Source organism: Mus caroli, chromosome 10 (genome assembly GCF_900094665.2).
Source record: "Mus caroli chromosome 10, CAROLI_EIJ_v1.1, whole genome shotgun sequence".
Taxonomy (NCBI): Eukaryota; Metazoa; Chordata; class Mammalia; order Rodentia; family Muridae; genus Mus; species Mus caroli.
This window is the reverse complement of record NC_034579.1, coordinates 10,326,198-10,345,227: the sequence shown is the minus strand read 5'-3', so window position 1 is coordinate 10,345,227 and position 19,030 is coordinate 10,326,198. Positions and strand designations below refer to the sequence as shown.

The window sequence follows — 19,030 nt, the reverse complement described above, 5'->3', positions numbered from 1 at the left end:
TGTAATTCTAACTGTATCTAACTCTAATGACCATTACTGAAATTATACGGCACACTTCCAGACTTAATTCACTTAGACATCTTAAGAAAAGACCTCACAAATACTTTTGTCATTAGTAAAAACAATTGAAAATGCATTCTGCAGAAAATGTTAGCTAATTGCATCTGTTCTGAAGAATAATTCACAGTGCCAAGATTAAAATACATTAATTAATTTCAATTTAAATTTTCCATCAGAGTTCCAAAATCAAAGCTATGCATGCAAAATATAGCACATGTAAAGCAGATATAAAAAGTGATTATTATTCTAATAAATATTTAAAATAAAGTTATGAATATCATATATACACATACATATATACACACATGCAAAACATGTGTGTATGCATATATAGTCTTGTTATATTTTGTTTTTGAAACAAGGTATCACTGTTTATCTCTAACTTGCCTAGAAATTGCTCTGTAATAAAGGCTGGCCTTGAACTCAAGAGGTAATGCCTCTTTCTGTCTTCTGAGTACTGGGATTAAAAGAATATGTTATCAGTTTGGCTCAGATACACAAATATGTGTGTATGTATGTATATATTTATATATGTATACATATATACATATATATGTATATCTATATATGTGTGTATATATGTATATATATACATATATAATGTTTTCATTCCTGTGTGTTTATGTGTCTGTGTGTCTGTGTGTGTCTATGTGTCTGTGTGTATCTGTGTGTGTCTGTGTGTCTGGTGTATCTGTCTGTGTTTGTGTGTCTGCGTGTATCTGTGTGTGTCTGTGTGTCTGTGTGTATCTGTGTGTGTCTGTGTCTGTGTGTCTGTGTGTCTGTGTGTCTGTGTGTCTGTGTGTCTGTGTTTCTGGTGTATCTGTGTGTGTTTGTGTGTCTGTGTATTTGTATTTGTGCGTCTGGAGAATCTGTGTGTCTGGTGTATCTGTGTGTGTTTCTGTGTCTGTGTGCCTGTGTGTCTGTGTGTATCTGTGTGTGTCTGTGTCTGTGTGTCTGTGTGTCTGTGTTTCTGGTTTATCTGTGTGTGTTTGTGTGTCTGTGTGTCTGTGTGTCTGGAGTATCTGTGTGTCTGGTGTATCTGTGTGTGTTTGTGTGTCTGTGTGTCTGTGTATCTGTGTGTATCTGTGTGTGTCTGTGTGTTTGTGTGTCTGTGTGCATGCACACGTGTTCACACACATGCCTAAGCGAGCCAGAAGAGAGCAGGACAGTCTCTGAAGCTGTAAGTCAAGGCATTTGTGAGCTACCTGACATGGGGCTGGAAACTAAAGTCCAGTCCTCTGGAAGAGCAGGAAGGGCTTTTGACAGCAAAGCCATCTCTCCAGCCCCCTTCATTTTCAGTTTTCCTTTGCAAACCAGTTCATTTCTTCATTCCCAGGGGAATCCTGAAAGAATGGAGCTGACACTCTGCATACTATACAGGTAGAACACATCCTGAAAACAGTGTTTCCTTAAAAAAAAAATACAGATTTGGTTTAGAAATGAAATGTCTTTTTAGCATCTGAATTTGGTTTTTTAAAAATGTCATTTATTTTTTTAATTCTTAGCTTAGAAATCACTCCCCATTACATATATGTTCAAGGAACTCGGGGATAAAAAGCTGGTATCCAGATTTTGTGTAGCTGCATTTACAGTAACCCTCAGAGAGGAACTGTTAAGTAACCAAAGCACTTCAAGTCTTGTGTCTGTCATCTGGAAAAGGTTCAGCTCGAAACATGCTGGTCACCCCAGCGCCTGGGAGGTAGAGGCAGGAGCAGCAGGAGTTCTGAGCCATCCTTGGCTACACAGAGAATTCAACTCTACCCTAAGCTATTTAGGACACACTGCCTCTACCAACAAAAATGTCAAAATAAAAAAAAAAATCAAACAATTAATTAAATGGATTTAGGGCTCTAGCTATTATATAATGCCATCTCTTATTGGCATGTAAGTGATGAAAGAGAATTTTGTAGTTGATGAGTAATTTCTTACACATTTCTGCATCAGATAGAAATATTCTATTCACTTCCAGCTATCTATTTTTATTTGTTGTTTAGGCCCCCTGATATCAGTTTTACCTGTGTGTCTTGAAAAATGAAAAAAAAATTGACCAAACCCTATCAAGAAGAAAGGAAGAGGGGAGGGAGTAGAAGAGAGGGAAGGAAGGAAGGGAAGAAGGAAGGGTAGGAGTGGTGGACGGACGGATGGATGGATGGATGGATGGATGGATGGATGGATGGATGGATCAAAATGAACATATCAGACTAGTTCTTCTCTTTTCTCCAAAGTCACATATATAAGATGCAAGATGATGTCAAGTTTTAAGAGATAATGGAGGCCCAAATGTAGAGTATTTAGAAAAATATCAAGATGAAATTAATTTTTCTTTCTAGAATTTAAAATCCACACACACATCTCATCATAATTAAAAAGAAAACCTTCCAAATCTGCATTGGGGTATTTAAAAATATTCTTAATATGCTACACAATTAATAATTTAATTCAAATATTTTAGTCAACATAAAAAAACATGTTAGTGTTCACTCACTATAAAACTCCAAGTTTATAATTGGCATAATGAAAATGATTGCCACTTGTCCTTATATCATAAAAAGGCACACTTTTATTTTCACTGGAAACAAAAGAATTAGAGATTAAGATTCATATAACAAAAGACCCCAGTCTCTTGGCTAAACCTGAATTTCTGACTATTTAAAATAGATATTAACCTGCCTGTACAGTACACCTCATCAAACATTCATGAATATTTGCTGCAAAACAAGGAAGAATGGGAGAGAGGCCCTTGCTTTCTCATGCAATGTAAACAAGATAAAATAAAAATGATAAATCCTACAAGACACAAACTTGTCACTGACAGCAGAAAAATAGAAAAATAGTGGCTATGAGACCGGGAGAGGATAATAAAAATGACAATATGCTCTAGGAGTCTGGATTAAGTCTTTGGTGCACAAGGGTCTTCGGCTCTGCGCTCAGCCACTCGTTATGACATCTTCCTGGTGCTTCCAAAGGGCCCCCAAACGTTTCTATGGACACACAAGCAAGCATCCTGACCCCATCTGTCCCAGGGCTTCATCTAAGACCTTAGAGGGAAGGGCCATATAAGGCATCTTCCTCACTTGGTTTCCCACTAAGAGAATGACAGGGTGCAGGAGTCAAGGCTGATGTCTATGATTCCTCCAAAAGCAAGAGGCTTCCCACTGCTACTCTTCTGAGAACTTGACTGAGCTCTCATGGGCTGAACATACTGTGGGGTTCACAGGTGTAGGCAACAACTTTCCGGAGAGATAAGGATCGAATATTACCTTGTAAATGTACTTTCATACAAACTCTATCCCTATCATTATGAGAAGCCTGCTTATATTGGCTGGTTTCCCATAATGTATTTTGTTTAGAAATTTGCAAGTCTTTTTCCCAACCCCATTACATTTCCTAATCATCAGGCTGAATAGAAACAGAACTCAGAAACGTTTGGTGACTAAAGGCTAAACCAGCGAGTGGACACAGGGTCACAGGCATGCTCAGAGTCTTTGTGCACTACAGGGTTACAGGGCATATGCTCTTTCCCACTGTCTGTCTTTCCTTTCTAGCCTTTTTTGGGGGGGAGGGGGGGGGTTGAGACAGTGTTTCTCTGTATAGCCCTGGCTGTCCTGGAACTCACTCTGTAGACCAGGCTGACCTCAAACTCAGAAATCCACCTGTCTCTGCCTCCCAAGTGTTGGGATCAAAGGCATGCGTCACCACGCCCGACTCCAGGACTTTTTCTATTTCTCAAAATTCAAGGTTATATCATCAATACAACTAAATATATCCATATAATTCAATAATATGGGTAGTTGCATAAAAATTGTTCTGTTGTTCCAGGTGCTTGTAATAACCTCTTTAAAAACATACAGACAAGAAAACCCAAAACGAGATAAAAATCCTATCCCTTCCACCTGGTGTTTGAATTCTACACCACTATCCTCTCCTTCCTCAGGCCGTAACCGCAAGGCGCCCTTGTATGTGACTATGCAGTTTGTCAAGCAGTTTATGAGTGTTCCTGAGAACAGGCAAACCTTTGGTGGGTGTGTGCATGTGTGCGTGCACTAGAAGCTATCAGCAGGGTGCCTGAAAGGAGGAACTGAGGAGGATGCTGAGAGGGAGTAGGGAGCTGGCAGCAAGAAGCCCAATGCTGTTGTAGTATTTTGAAATCTGCAATGGGACAAACTTGTTCTCAAGTGACGCCTCTCAGGCTAGCCAGAACACAAAGATCTACCCGGGTTTATATAAACTTTACCCAACAAGGAGAAACCACTGAGAAAAAACAAAAAAATAAGCAAACATAAAAAAACAAAACCACTCACAACTCTCAGCCCCTCTTCTCACTTATGTGTTTAATTACATCTTTAAAATAATAAATAGCTATTAAAACACGTTTACTGGTACTTCCACGAATTTCAGAACATTCCTACCTCTGTGTCTACACTGAACCGTCATCATGGTTGCCTTGGACCCATTATGGCAGCCACTGGCCTTTCCTTAGAGCATAGTACTGGCTAACATTCAGAATCCTTACACATCTAACATACCCTTGCTCCTCACCCATTAAACTGAGGATCCACCTTTCAGTGGGAGCGCTTCTCTCTAGCAAGCTCCTCCTCCCTCAGCTGTCCTTACACGCTCCTGTCTTCTTTTTCAACTACATTTCTGACAACTCTGTAAGGTCTACAAACGCAGCATCCCCCCGAAGTTCTCACACTCAAGGCTTTGTCCCCAGCTGATGGATCCAATCATCAAGAAGTGATCTGACCATGAGAATGTTGCTCTCACAAATGGACCCATCCATGAACGGATTTAGAATGCAATGGCGCTCGTCGAGCATTTGGGAGGTAGGAACAATGAAGGCCTAGTTAGGAGATGTAGACAACCAAGAACTGGCTTTGAAAGGTTGCATGTCCCTAGCCTCTGCTTCCTGGTCACCGTGAGGTGGGAAGCTTCCTTCCACCATAGTCCAGAAATTATGTAGCCAGTGGACATGGACTGAAGCCTCTGTGACTACAACTAAACCCTGTCTCCTTTTCAATGGCTTCTGTCCCCCGATTTCAGCTACCTGGGTAGTATATGAAATCCGCAAATACTCCTCAGCTATTTTGGCTAGAATGACCTCATTATCCTCAATACGCATTCCATCACCCAGTAAAGTGTACAGAGATTAATGGACATTTCCATAATATGGACTGATTCTCTCCAATTTACTATACAGTCACTGGATTGTTATCTTCTTGTTACCTCCCAGCCCTCACCGTTAATTACAAAAATCCTGCAGTACAGGTAACTCACTAACTGCATTCTCTCCAATTTGTCTCCTTGTTAGTGTTCCTGTAACTATCTGAGGGTGGAACTTTGTAACTTCTCCCAGAGACTAACTCAGGCACCTCCTATCTTATCTGCATCCAGTTCTTCTGATCTTTCCCTACAACACTGTCATCAATTAAGCTTTAGTTAGCTCCCCCCAAAACAAGGCAATGTGTGTCTCTTTAGCTCAAAAATGTGGTAACATTCTTTTAATCTCCAAAACAAAGCATGGATCAGGATTACAATTACATGCAAGGCTCTCTCTACTCTTTAGACTGCTTCCCTGTCCCTTCCTTCACATCCTCCCATTATCGATGCCCTGTCTCAATCGTTTAAAATGACGATATTCATCCCGTGCCTTGTTCTAGGAGGGTTTAATTCTTCCTACTTGACAAGATCCCTCCCTTCTTAAAAGCCATTCTTAGAAAATTCTATTTGATCCTAGAGTCCACTCCCCCCAACCCCAGGACACCAACAAGAGCATAGATGTGGTTGCTTTCTTCTTGTATTCACAAAGCATTCTATTTAGACGTTCTCAAGGGCACTGCCACAAGCATCCTTATATTCAAGGCAGGTAAAGACTACTCCTAGCTCAGGGGTGGGGCTGGGGGTGGGGGGCAGTGTAAGCAACTGAAATCTAATCCACAGGCTTACTGGTCATTGTCTTCCTCTATACTTCCAAAACACTAAACTGCACATGGCAGAACTGCCTCAAATAAATGTTCACCAAATTTAACAAAACTAAAATATTTCACAAGTCGCCAAAAAAATTTATTCCATGAAAAAAAAAAAAAAAAAAAAAAAAAGGATGAGGGCTCAGCCAGCAGTGTTGGCGTCCATGATGATTGGTGTTCTTAAAATTTCCACTTAAGGCTGATGACAGAATGAAGCTATGCTGCAGTCAATGAATAATTTATTCGTGCACAAATCACTCTGTTAATGGAAATCTTTCATGGCTTAAGATCTAAGATACATCCACTGCCCTATACTTACAACATGTGTGCTTTAATCATTACTACACAAGGTAATGACAAATGGTAATTACAGGATCATAGGATGCTCATAAACTGATTTGATCCAGAATATCTCTTCTGAGATTTGTATGTATGCAAGCACCAGGGAGTTATACCACAGCAGCAAACTCACTGCTTCCGCCAAATTTAGGAACCTAAGCTTTTCTTGTCATTAGATTGAAGGAATCATTTTATTCATATAGCTAGTATATTTTTCTCTATTTTGGTGCTCAATAACTCCCCTCCCTCATTCCCCCTCACTGTATTACCAAATGAAATACACCACACAGAAAGAGAATATGTGCCTATGCATCTCGGCTGCAGGGGCCACACCACTCCTTTGCTGTGCTATTTCAGCAAACCATGACAGGGTAGAGGTCCTTATCTTCAAAAGGAACAGAATGCTACTTCTCCTGTCTGCTATTTTTCTGGGAGGCTGAAAGAGGCAATAGCTGATGGGAGTTCTGACAAGTATGCATGACCCCAAGGAGGTGAATTTGTGGGAAAGTACTTAGTGAGCTGAGGGGACACCAATAAATGGGGGAAGATTCAAGTTTTCCAGTGGATTCTTGTTTCCAACCAAGAGCCCACAGGACAAATGAAAATACATGCATTTCATCTGGTGTTATCTAAAATGTATAAAATCAAATTGATCACACTGCTACCCAAACTGGCATCTCTCTTTTTGTTTTTATGTGAAAAGTCGAATTTTAACTCCAGGATCAAAGCTGAAAGCTCCCCACCTCCAAACCATAAGCAGAAACACACACACACACCATCCAGTGAGGAGTCCCACTCTGTCTCCTACATACTTTTCCTTCCAGGTCTGTGGCCTGTCAGTCCTCTTTGCTGTCATTCAAGTCCAACTCAGTCCCCAAGAACTGCCCAAGCTCCAGTCCACAAAGCCAGGAGACCACAAGGCACCCAGTGAAGGAAAGTACTGGGCACAGTGCCCTCGGGTACACAGGATACAGTAGCAGTCAGCAGGGGCAGTGACCTGTGCAAGTGTCAGGAGAACCGGAAGGAAAAAGCAAGTGGAGCTAAACAGAGCCACAGAAGCCTGGCATTTAAGACCTGAGAAGGGAGGAGCCAAGGAGGAGTCAAAGGAAGCCAAAGGAGAAAGAATTCCCTGAACCTAGAATGAATACACTCCTGCACATCTAGGCAGTGCCTTTGTGACATGAGTGCAGAGACAATAGGGCACACCACAAGGTGACAGCTCTTGAGCGACTTGATATGAACACACCCGAAGTCTGCAATGATTGCTACACCCGCTTACCATACCCCACCTCTGCTCCTAGGAGCTAACACAACCCACAAGAGCCTGCTAAAGGGCAGGCAGTTCTGTACTCTGGAAAGATTCTCAGATGGGAGTGAATGGCTGGGTAAGTTTAACAGTGCTTTCAGTTAGATCGCATCTGCCATGCTGTTGTGTAATGTTTTGGGGAGAATCCCTGAAATCAAATTCTTTCTCACAATTTCAATATGGCTTCTCTTACCTATGTTAAACAGAATGTAGTGACCATATCCACAAAGCTCCAATATTTGGAGAATACCAGTCAAACAGACCCATGACCACACAGTGCCTGTGACATGTCACCTGACATTGGGTAAATCAGTGAATCACGGTGGCTCTGACCTTGACTAAATGACTAGGTGTAGAGGTGTAGCACCTCGTCCCAGCTGTTGACTCCACTTCCTTGTACACAAAATAAAGTATATATAACGTCTATATCATAGCTATATTTTTCCCATAAGATAACATAGGTAAACACTATTTGTAAATGATAAACTATTACACGCAAGTGTTAATGCACATAGAAACAAGGCACACAGAAACAGTTTCACTATGTAGGGGTGATTCAGAGAGTAGCTGATAAGAAGTTCCCTACACAGCCGTGGTATAATACAAATCAAAGGAAAGAGGTAAAAATAACTCAACAGAGGAGCCTCTTCTCAAACAAGGAAGCAGCCGTCCATTGGGGTGTTGAATAGCTATTGAACAGACATGGAGTGGAATGTATTTGGTCATATGACCCGCTTAATGAATGCTGCCTGGCTACACAGATGGACAAGTTATTGATCTCGTGAATGAATGAAGTATAATGCTTAAAAAGTGCAAGGAAATACTCTTTCAAATGTAAAACCACACAGCTCATAAGATCTAGTCACTCATGGGCTCTTTCTGGATCTACTATAAGGAAGAAACAAAGAGAGATCTTTGGAAGTCAGACATAAATGCTTTTAAAAGACTAGTTTCACACCAACTTGTCAGTACCTAAACATGTATGATACTCTCTTCAGTTATAGTAAAGCAGGGGGGACATAAAACAAAACAGCTTCCATGCATGTAAAAATCTCCAAAACTGCCCCTCTACAAGAGCAAACAGCTGGATAGCTGCTTACAGGATCTACTGTGAATGGTCTGCAAGGGCAGAAGTTATACTAAGCCCAACAGGTTTGATGTGAATCATTTGAACAGCCAAAATGTGTCCAAACACAAGTCAAGAGTATTCCTTTATTTTCTGAATTTGTAGAAATAAGAGAAATAAAAACCACACATAGGTATATTAAAAGGGAAAAGAGCCATAGAAGATTGAACAATCTGAGGAAAAAAAAAACACAAAATAGAGCAATTCCTACAGAAATCAAAATCAGATATCTTGTACTTCTTTACATGAGAATAATTCTCATATTTCAATAATTTCTGATTCTAAATCCTAATAACTGTAGTGGTTACACAATTCTGGGTGAGGTGACACTACTCTCAAATCCAATATTCCCAAATAGACAAGAAACCTTAATTCTTAGTTTAAAGTAATTGTGAGGCAGGATCCTGAATCATACAGACTGCTCAATGAAGAGGCGCCTCTAAATATCCACCCCATTGAATAAAAGATGCATACACCTGAGAATGTAGATCAGAACCCATGGTAACAGATACAGATTCCAGCTAGACATATAATATTAAGTCTGCTCAAAAACATTATCAACTTGAAGAAAACCAGCAGTGTATAAAGCTAGCATCAATATAAGGATAAAATAACTCATATTGCTCATCTTGACAAGAAGTACGGTAAAATGAATATTCTGATGTTGCAGGCCTCCTATCTTTTCAGGCTCCTTTCTATTTGCAGGGGATATTTTATAACTTGGAGGAAAATTCCTCATTTGAACTAGGGGAAACAGTTACTTATGGAGTGAGGAGTCATATGCACCACCTATGCATATTCTTAGAAAAGCTTAAGAAATCCATAGGAAGCCTTCCTAAAAACATATGTGGTTGAACTGAGAAAACATGTCATCTCTGTGAGTTAGGTCCATGCTAGCAGGCTAAAGAACCAGCAGGCATACAGCAGAAAAACTACAGTTGCTGTAAGGTTTAAACATTAGCCATTCATCGGTTAGCACTAACCTCCCTCTAACGGTCACTAACAGTCCCTGGCTCCCTCTGCCTGCTGACCATATGTTTTACCTTCCAAGAATATTATGGATCAAGTAGCACACTTATTGAACTCAAAACGATCCGTATTTTCAAAGAGATGATGTCAAAGAAGCCCAGGGCTCAGGCAGCAAGGCCATGTCTGCTTTCAGTCTCCTGCACATAACTGATATTGCATATCACATGCTGAAACTGGATGTTAACATGGATGTTAACTGGATGTTGTGGCACACACATTGGAAATAATTGTAAGAGCCAAGCTTCTGAGCAATATTGATGTTAAGACTTTGGGGTATTAATTTTCATCTTCTGACCCAGAGAAACTACTAAACAAGTAAGCCCTGCTTTAGAAACATTTTAGATGTCTCTCTTCCCAGTGTGATTTTCACCTCACTGCCTTATCTCCATTTAATTACTCAAGACTGTTTTCCAGTGGTACTATGTGTAGATAACAATGGGAATTCATGGTCACAAATGAATACTGAATCAAGTACCTCACAAGGAAGGATGAAAAAAATGTCCTGCAGTTTGTAAATTTAATATTTCTACTTTCCCAGATGTCCAAAGACTGTACAAACGATGAAAGATCTAAGGCTGAGGCCTCAAGGCAGATCACTAGAGACAAGGTAGCTGTTGGTATCCACAGGCCATACAATATTATCAGTGAGAGCCTGCGTGACCTACGGCACCCTTGGGTTGGCTGGCTTAAAACCACCTCTCTAATCATTAGATATTTTCTTCTCCTATTCATTAGCACTCATTGAGTTTTTAAATAGTTCCCATTTATGTTAGAGAAACTAAATAACAGGGTACATCAGGAAAAATATGTAAAACTTTAGAAACTCATGTCTTGTGGCCTAAAATTAGGAAGATAGTCTCCTAAAAATTCTGTTACTATACAAAGGGTTAATTAAAGCATGAGTTTGCCTGAGTTAAAAAAAAAAATCAAGCCCTAAAATCAGTATCATTTAGACTTTCTGATGCCAAAAATCTGGTTGAGAGAGCAGGCTTTTACTACACTGACATTTTAAGAGTAGCCAAAGTCCTGTTCCCACTAAATTCTGGCAGTCCCTAGCGATCTGGGAACAGCCTAAACAACTCCTGGTTCCCAATTTTCTATCTCAGGAGCCTCGAGCGCCACCCAGCACAGCCTAAAGTTCAACCAGGCCAGCCTTTACCTACACGTCTGCTCTTGTCACCGACACACAGGCACTGCTGAGGAGGAGGATGGCCTAATACAGCAAGATGTGACGTTTCCCTAAAAGCCTATTATATCTTAGATTGTAATCCAGCAAGAGGTAGACAAAGACACACACATGAATGCACACATACACACACGAGAGAGAGAGAGAGAGAGAGAGAGAGAGAGAGAGAGAGAGATCTCAAAGTAAAAGGTGATAGTCTCACATTAGTTCAATTTTACAAGGAAATTATCAATAAAACTGCAAATAAAAAGGGGGTTGTTAGTGGCAGAACCTGAAACTGTCATGTGCAAGGGCCCTGGGTCCAATCCTCTGCATCTAATAGAATGAAATAAAACAGAATAGTGGACAGAGGAGCAATTCCAAATAGCAAGTTACATTTTCTAGTGTTCAAGGAAAATCAGACTGCATGGACTACAGAGACGATGCGGTGAGAGCAAGCTTGAGGGCTGCATTCCGAGGGTACCCAGGTTAAAGGTACACCTTTCTGCTTGTGTGTAACACTACCACTGTGTGGACGAGCTTCCGGGCTGGCTGACTGCTAGACTAGTATGCTAGTCAGTGAGAGGCCCTGTCCCAAATGAGTAAGTAAGAGAGTGATAAATTGGGATATCTGACATCCTTCCCTGGGTTTTGTGTACCTTGATACTGATACACACACATGCATACACTGTCCCCCCACACACACATATCATACATACATGTGCATGCATGTACACACATGTAATACACTGCTACCCCCATATATATATATGTATGTATGTATGTATGTATGTATATGTGTATGTATGTGTACATACATATACACATACACTGCCCCCATACCATATACATATGTACATGTATGCACACACATGCACATACATTGCTACCCACACACACATACACTGTCTAACACACACACACATCATACACATATGTACATGCATTCATACACATGCACTGCCTCCCACACAAACATCCCACACATATATACATACACATACACCACTTCACACATAGACAGGCATGTGTGTGCACACATACACACTTTTAAACCTAAAGTAAAACTGCAGGACAGATATCCAAATACATTCACTGAGGCAATATTCCTGTGGCCTATCACTTGTGTTGAAAGCTTCATATAAATCTTGTCAAAATCTCACGGAGCATCTACTTAATATCACACATTGGCGACAGAAGTCAAACTACTGAAAGGGAGTACCCTCACTTACCTACTGGCTGGCTGTTGAGAGAATGTTCCAATGAAATCAATTCACTTAATCTTTCAAGTAGGTCTGATTATCGTTGGCTTTGACAAAACTCACAGACTTCACCTAATGAAAACACAAAGAGAAGAGCATTTACATCAGGGCTGGATGGCATCTGGAACCTAATGATACAAATCAACACTAGACCAGCATCTTTTCTTTTACCATGCTACAAAACAACAAAAGTATTTGGTAACTGGATTACATTATATAACTGGGGTAAAATGGATGCCCAGGCAAGAGATGTAACACCCAGAGTGAAATCGAAGAGTTTATTTCCAACACCGACTGGCACATGAAAATGATTACCCACATGACACAAGGACATTAAAATCACACACGAGCAAGCATGGAAAGAGTTGTTCTGGAATAACACGCCCACCCCCACCCCCACACCATTGATTCTTGTTGGCTGCATTTCTCGAAAGCCATTAAACCTTAGCTACAGTCAGTATCTGCTAAGCAACAGCAGCTAATACCTATACTGATTATTTACACATAACGGTGGTCAAGTCATCTTGAAAATAATTCACCAGAACAGCTTTTCAGATCGCTCTGAGCATGCTGCCTTGTTTCCCTCAGCAACCACTCACACTGGCGAAGCCCCGTCGATAACTTACTATAAATATTTTATAAATAGTATCAGCTCATTCCACTCATTTTCTCAGCACAACACCTGTCCTTAGGTCCAGAAATCAAATTGCTATCTCAGTTACAGGAGAAGTTCCAAGAGAAAGTGAGCAATAGTTCACCTGGAAAGAGACTAAAATGGTCACTAGAGCATCAAGCTGAAGAGCAGGTGACAAAATTACACAGCTTCAAGTTAATCCCGAATCAGGTCTCCCTACAGTAGACAAACCAGGATTTGGAAGTCACAGATCATAACCACAACCACACCCTAGGCAAAGTGCAAGCCATTTTCCAACGCCATACATACATGATTTTTACTCAACAATTTGGAATTATGATAGTTTCCCAAATCTTACCACACAAATTAGTGAAATTAATCAGTATTAAGAAGAAAAAAACGTTGACGTCGATTTGCTATCTCTTTCTGGTTTTAGATGATATTCTCAAAAAATTGCTAAGAATGGGCAACACAAATAACAACAGCCACATATACCAAGTAGAGCCTTACACTAGTCATGAGAGTATGTGTGAGTTTTTAAGAAAACCTAGTGCCCATATTCTGGCCTTATTGCTGTTCACAGAGTGTTATGCAGGAAGCTTACTTGGGCATGGACTCAAGAGACTTCTTCACTAGCAAAGATAAGCAGTCCTTATTATTGTTCCAGAGTTCCTGCCACTAGTGTGACAAGACGAATGTCACATGCTTTGGTTAGTAACTGATTCGCCCATTTATTTCTGTGCCATTGAGAATACAACTTGAGGGTCTACGCTTGCAAGCTAAAAGCTCTACCATTGCCCTGCACCCCCAGCCCACCCTGTGAGAACATGTGCGCACACGCATGTCTGCATCTCTGTGTGTGTGTTGTTTTAGTTTTACTAAATCAACAAATACTTTGATGAACTGCAAGGTGGCTCCACACATTCTTTATCTTCAAACACCTAAAGCTGTAAGAGTATCTGTGTTTCCTTTTTTGTTAAGCCATCCTTTCAAAGACATCCGAATGCCAATGGCACCCCAGGTCATGATCCAGTTCGTGGCTATCTGCCAGGAACGGACATGTCCAGGAGCTTTGGCATTCCCTTTGGCCACTTTCTAAAGCAGACGAGGACTCGCCCCTCATGATGCAGAACTCACTTGAAGAGTCCTCCTTCCTTACTGCATAATTTCTTCTCATTGTGTGTGCACGTGTGTAGTGAGTTCATGTGTATTTGTGTGTGGGTGTATGGACCTGCGTATGCACATGTGGAAGCCAAATGATGTCACTGTCTTCCTCTCTGGATCTTTTGAGACAAGTCTCTTGCTACACCTGGATCTCACCAAGTGGACAGACTGGCCCCCCAATATACACCTGTTTCTGCATGCCAGCACAAGGATTAAACGTGCGCGTGTGCACACGCACACACACACACACATAGAGAGATGCAGACATGTGCACGTGCGCACACACGTTCGCACAGCCTGGGGAGGTGGGGTCAGGGCAGAGGTAGATTAGTCGCATGGGCAAGGCCGCGAGCTGTATTCCCAACACTACAGAAATAAGCTGCATACCTGGCTTTCCATTTATATGGAGGTGTTTGGGGATCTAAGGTCAGTTTCCAGTGTTTGCCCTCCCAGCCCTCAAGCTTAAAATTCTTTAAAATCTTTTTTTTTTTTTTCATTTTGTTGCACAGTGAGAAATTGACCTGTACAGACATAGAGGTCTAACATCCCTTTCCAGTCTTGCTCGCTTCTTAGACAGAATACGGTTTCCTTAAATTATATAATTTTTGCCTCCTAAGAAGTCTTACATTTCTGAGTACAACCAGTTATTAGGCCCAAATGTGAAAAGCCTTTTCACCTACAAAGCTGCAGGCATTTTTTCTATATCTGTTGTTGGGGGGTAGCTGTGATTTCAAATGACTAGAGGCCATTTTCAATGCTTGCAAAGCACCTAAAAGTGATACTGTTACCTCCTGTCAAAGTCCAAGAGCAGTAAGGAAAATACATTATTCACCCATGAGTGACATGGTTACAAGGCTGTCAGTGATTAGCACAGAAGACGCAATTGTGTTGCCTGTAAGCCAAGGTGGTCAAACCAGGAGACATGTTCAGTTCCTTACAAATAAACAGTGATACATGCAGTTTTACATGGGCATTACAGTCGTTCCCCAGCAATCCTATACTACAAACCACAGAAACAGTTACAACTAGCTGAAGGGGCTGCGACTGAACTGCCTTCCCTCCATCTTCTTTTCTTGCTGCCCACACCACACTTGGCATTAGCGGTGGGGGATGCAGGGGGTGTGACTTAGTCATCGCTATTTTGGTTCCATCAGGAAATGGAAGAATTCATCTGAACTTTTCATTTCGACTAGTTTCAAGTTAGAAAATGTCTAACCCATTGAATGCTCTATGTCTAGCTATGACTTGACCATGCTTGTTACCCATTGGACTGTCTCAGCTATTTATATGCAATAAATTCAACGAATGGACAATGCTGGTCTTGCATGCCTGGGCCTTGAGGGGTACTTTCCCTGGTCATACACAGGGACCATGTTTTGTGAGTTTATGGGATGCTCCCTGGGGCAGGGTAGTACAGGCTTCCTACAGCACTCGTGGAAGTGGCTCACAGCAGCTGGAGTAAACTTGAGTCACTGTGTCCTTAGATGCATGAGCTATCTTCCAACACTCGAAGGGCCAGAAGCACAGATGGAAATGCGTGCAGAGAGAGAACAGACCCCAAATATTGCCAACTTCACACTATTCTATCACCACTATCACTACACCTAGCAGCTTGGTTAGTACAGCCCCCCTGCTGAGTTAGTTACTCGTCTGAGTTTTCCTTAGAAAAATATAACAAAATTGCAAGTATCTGAACCAGGAAGACACTCCTACTCCTGTAACCCAAACACAAAATAATCCACTATTTGCACCAACACGAACATATTTAATACATAATACTTAATGCCCTTGTGCTGCATATGCATTCTTGGTTTTTTACTTATTAATCTGTAAGCAATCATTTATTTCCATGTGTTCAGACAGCTCATTTTCACCAGCCACATATTGTTTCTTAGAGTTAGAATGACATTATCTCATTCATTATCCCTGTATGTGGGAATTCCTCACATGCTCTTATATGTGTCACTAGAAATCAAATGCTATTTTGCTTAAAATATTATCAAAAACAAAATACTATTAAACCAAAAGGTGGGAATACTTTATGAACATATTTATACATACCAAATTATTTAAAGTACTTACAAAGCAGCCACCAATAAAGAAGTATTCTATTTCAGCAACTTCCCTGACTTTATTTGATGCTTTAAAAAAACACTTCATTCAATATCTCAAAATCTTTTATTATTTTAATGGTGATAGAAACTATTTTATCATTTAAAAGAATTTTATTGTCTTTATCTTTAATGAAAATTTTACCTAATTATGTAATTTGACCATGTTTAGGTCCTGGTTTTAGTTTTATAGTTATATGGCTTTGTGGTTGGGGTAGGGGAGTGCACTTGAAAGCCAGTGTGCATGTAAATATGTAAATATGTGTGCAGATACCAATGGAGGCCAGAAGATGCCATCAGATCTCCTGGAAGAGCTGCAACATAGGCAGTTGTGAGCCAACTGCTGTGGGTACTGGAAACCAAACTCTTGCCCTCTACAACAGCAACCAGGAGGTCTTCTCAGCCCTGCTTGCTGGATTGCTTTGCATGTGTACACTGTAGCCTAAGGAGTCGGTTTCGTGCTTCACTTTTCTTCCCTTTTCATTATCTCCATCCATATACTGAAGACAGAACTTGGATTCACACTGTGTAACACTGTGTGACTGACACTGAACTACACAGTTCCATGTTGTCCCACAGGAACATGCACACGCTGAGTCACATCAGTTAGCACTGTGTGCAGTGTGTCTGTGTGTCTGAGCCTGCACTGGGACAACCTTCAGCTCCTGGGGACTTTTTCTTACACTCCTTGATACACATGTGTGTTTGCAATGCCTGCTTTATCCCAGGTTCCTCTGCCTTCAGTCCCTGTATTATATGCCGTGCATTTCAACCTTACTCAAAAACTTCCATTTAGATTATGGTTAAAATTGCACTGTGTAATAAATACAATGGTTATACGTAATAAATGGAAGCCTCTCTTCTGGACTTTAGTTTTACACGTTAACCAGGCACACTAGATTATAAATTATCTTTATGTGTATGACACATGACTTTCGCATTTAATATATACTCATCTTCTGTTAGTCTCCTTGTCTCTTTCCCTGATCCCATTTCACTTGTTAAAAATACAGCATTCCTATTGAGAAACTAATTGTGCTAATTCTCTTTAAGCCCCCCAGAATAATATCTCTAAAGGTGATGAAACGGTGATTAAATAGAAGGTAAGTATTTTTAAGTCCTACTGTAAATAAAACAGTTTAATTTTCTTGACAAACCTGAGATCAAACTATTCATAAACACAAGTTCCAAAAAGGAACCCTGTCAGCCATTTTATTTTCCCCTTCTGAAGAACCATGTAGCTCATTTAAAACAAGAATGGATGGCTCAGACAGCTTAGTACAAAGTATATTCCTTTCTTTTCCTTATCTGGTGCCTCCTGATTCTTCTGTTATTTGGGTTTGGACTCAAAAGACAAGGAAAGCAGAGTGTAAATGACCTGAAGCAATAATAAGACAACCAGGTATGTTGACATCGGCCTATAGTCTCAGCACCCACAAGGTAGAGGCAGGAAGATGAGGAGTTTAAGTCCAGCTTTGGCTACGTCGCAAGTTTGAGACCAACCTGAGCTACATGAGATCTTTGTACAATAAAAATGTTTTAAACTTATTTTTTGTACTGAGGACAGTCTGGAATTTTGCTGCGCATGCTAATTATAACCTTATGCCATTCTCCATGATTTAGTGCCTACTCTATAGGTACTTGAAAATAATCGTACATTTCAGATAGTCTAAGTGGTCCATACATCCAGACTCTACATTGAGAGGTAAGAGGTCAACACGCAAAAAGGAAAGAAAGCAGGTCAAGTACCTCTGTGAGAGGGAGTACCGAAGGACCGAGGCTGGCACTGTGTTGACTTGAAAAGCTACTTTATGTGTCAAGTTGTGTGAAAGTGTGAAATACAAGTGACATGTTTCTCTGCCTTACTGAAGAAACACATAGAGAAAGGCAGATATTTCATCTGAACCATGTTTCCTGAAAGACTGCAAGATGTCTACAAATTTTCTTCCCTGGAGTTCAAAATAGCACGCTGAGTGGGAGTGAATACTTTGAGACAGAAAGAAAAAAGGGAGAGAAAGGAAAGAGGGAGGGAGGGTGAGAGAAGGAGGAGGAGGAGGAGAAGGAGGAGAAGAAGGAACTAAGGAAAGCAGATCATACTGTCTGGTGCTTGGTGTGAGCTGTCTGCAAGAGGCTATTTGAAAGATGTGTATGATTTGTGTGAAATAATAGTTTGAGTCATTCACACACAGTTCATATGACTTCATACAGAATCTCCTGGTCCCATCAGTGTGTGTGTGTGTGTGTGTGTGTAAAGGTGGACCCTGGGTGTCTTTCTCCCTTATACTCTGAGACAGCATATCTCTGAACTTGGAGCATGCTACTTTGATAGTCTGACTGACTTAGTTGCAGAGATCCTTCTGTGTCTCCCTCACCCAGTTTTTTTTGTTTGTTTGTTTGTTTGTTTGTTTTTTGTTTTCAAATGGGTGCTGGAGATCAGAGCTCAGATCTCAAGCTTGCATAGCAAGAGCTTTGCTGATGGCACCATCATCTAAGCAGGACCCGTTATACTTAAAGAAAGACTAAACTGCCTGCAACATAGGTACAGGAGAGATAAGCAGTTCTCTATCATAGCCAGATACCTTTCGAATAGAAGGGCTGCTGAAGATGGCTATGGTCTTGGCAGGGCTTTTGAAAACACAGTCAACATGGGAGTTTTTACAATGAAAATGTTGTTTCTGTATCCTGTAGGTCTGAAATCAGGCCCCCAAAATGGATCACATAGTAGTATGAGGGCCGAAATCTGAGAAGCAAGATTCTAGTTAATAGCCAGTCAACTACAAATGTGTGCTAAGTACCAGATTTTCCATTAGTCACTGAAGGAAGTCTAGGATATGTACACTGAACAGTGCTTCTCTCTCTCTCTCTCTC

General features: G+C 40.7%; 1 protein-coding gene across 9 annotated transcripts in view; it reads right to left on the bottom strand.

Moving 5' to 3' along the window:
• Positions 1-19,030, bottom strand: part of Hivep2 (human immunodeficiency virus type I enhancer binding protein 2) — a 184,822-nt gene that overhangs the window by 71,514 nt on the left and 94,278 nt on the right. For all 9 annotated transcript variants that reach the window (XM_021174414.2, XM_029482568.1, XM_029482567.1 and 6 more), the window contains one exon: positions 12,224-12,325. The gene's annotated coding sequence lies outside the window, so the exon portion shown is untranslated. The remainder of the gene's footprint in view (positions 1-12,223; positions 12,326-19,030) is intronic.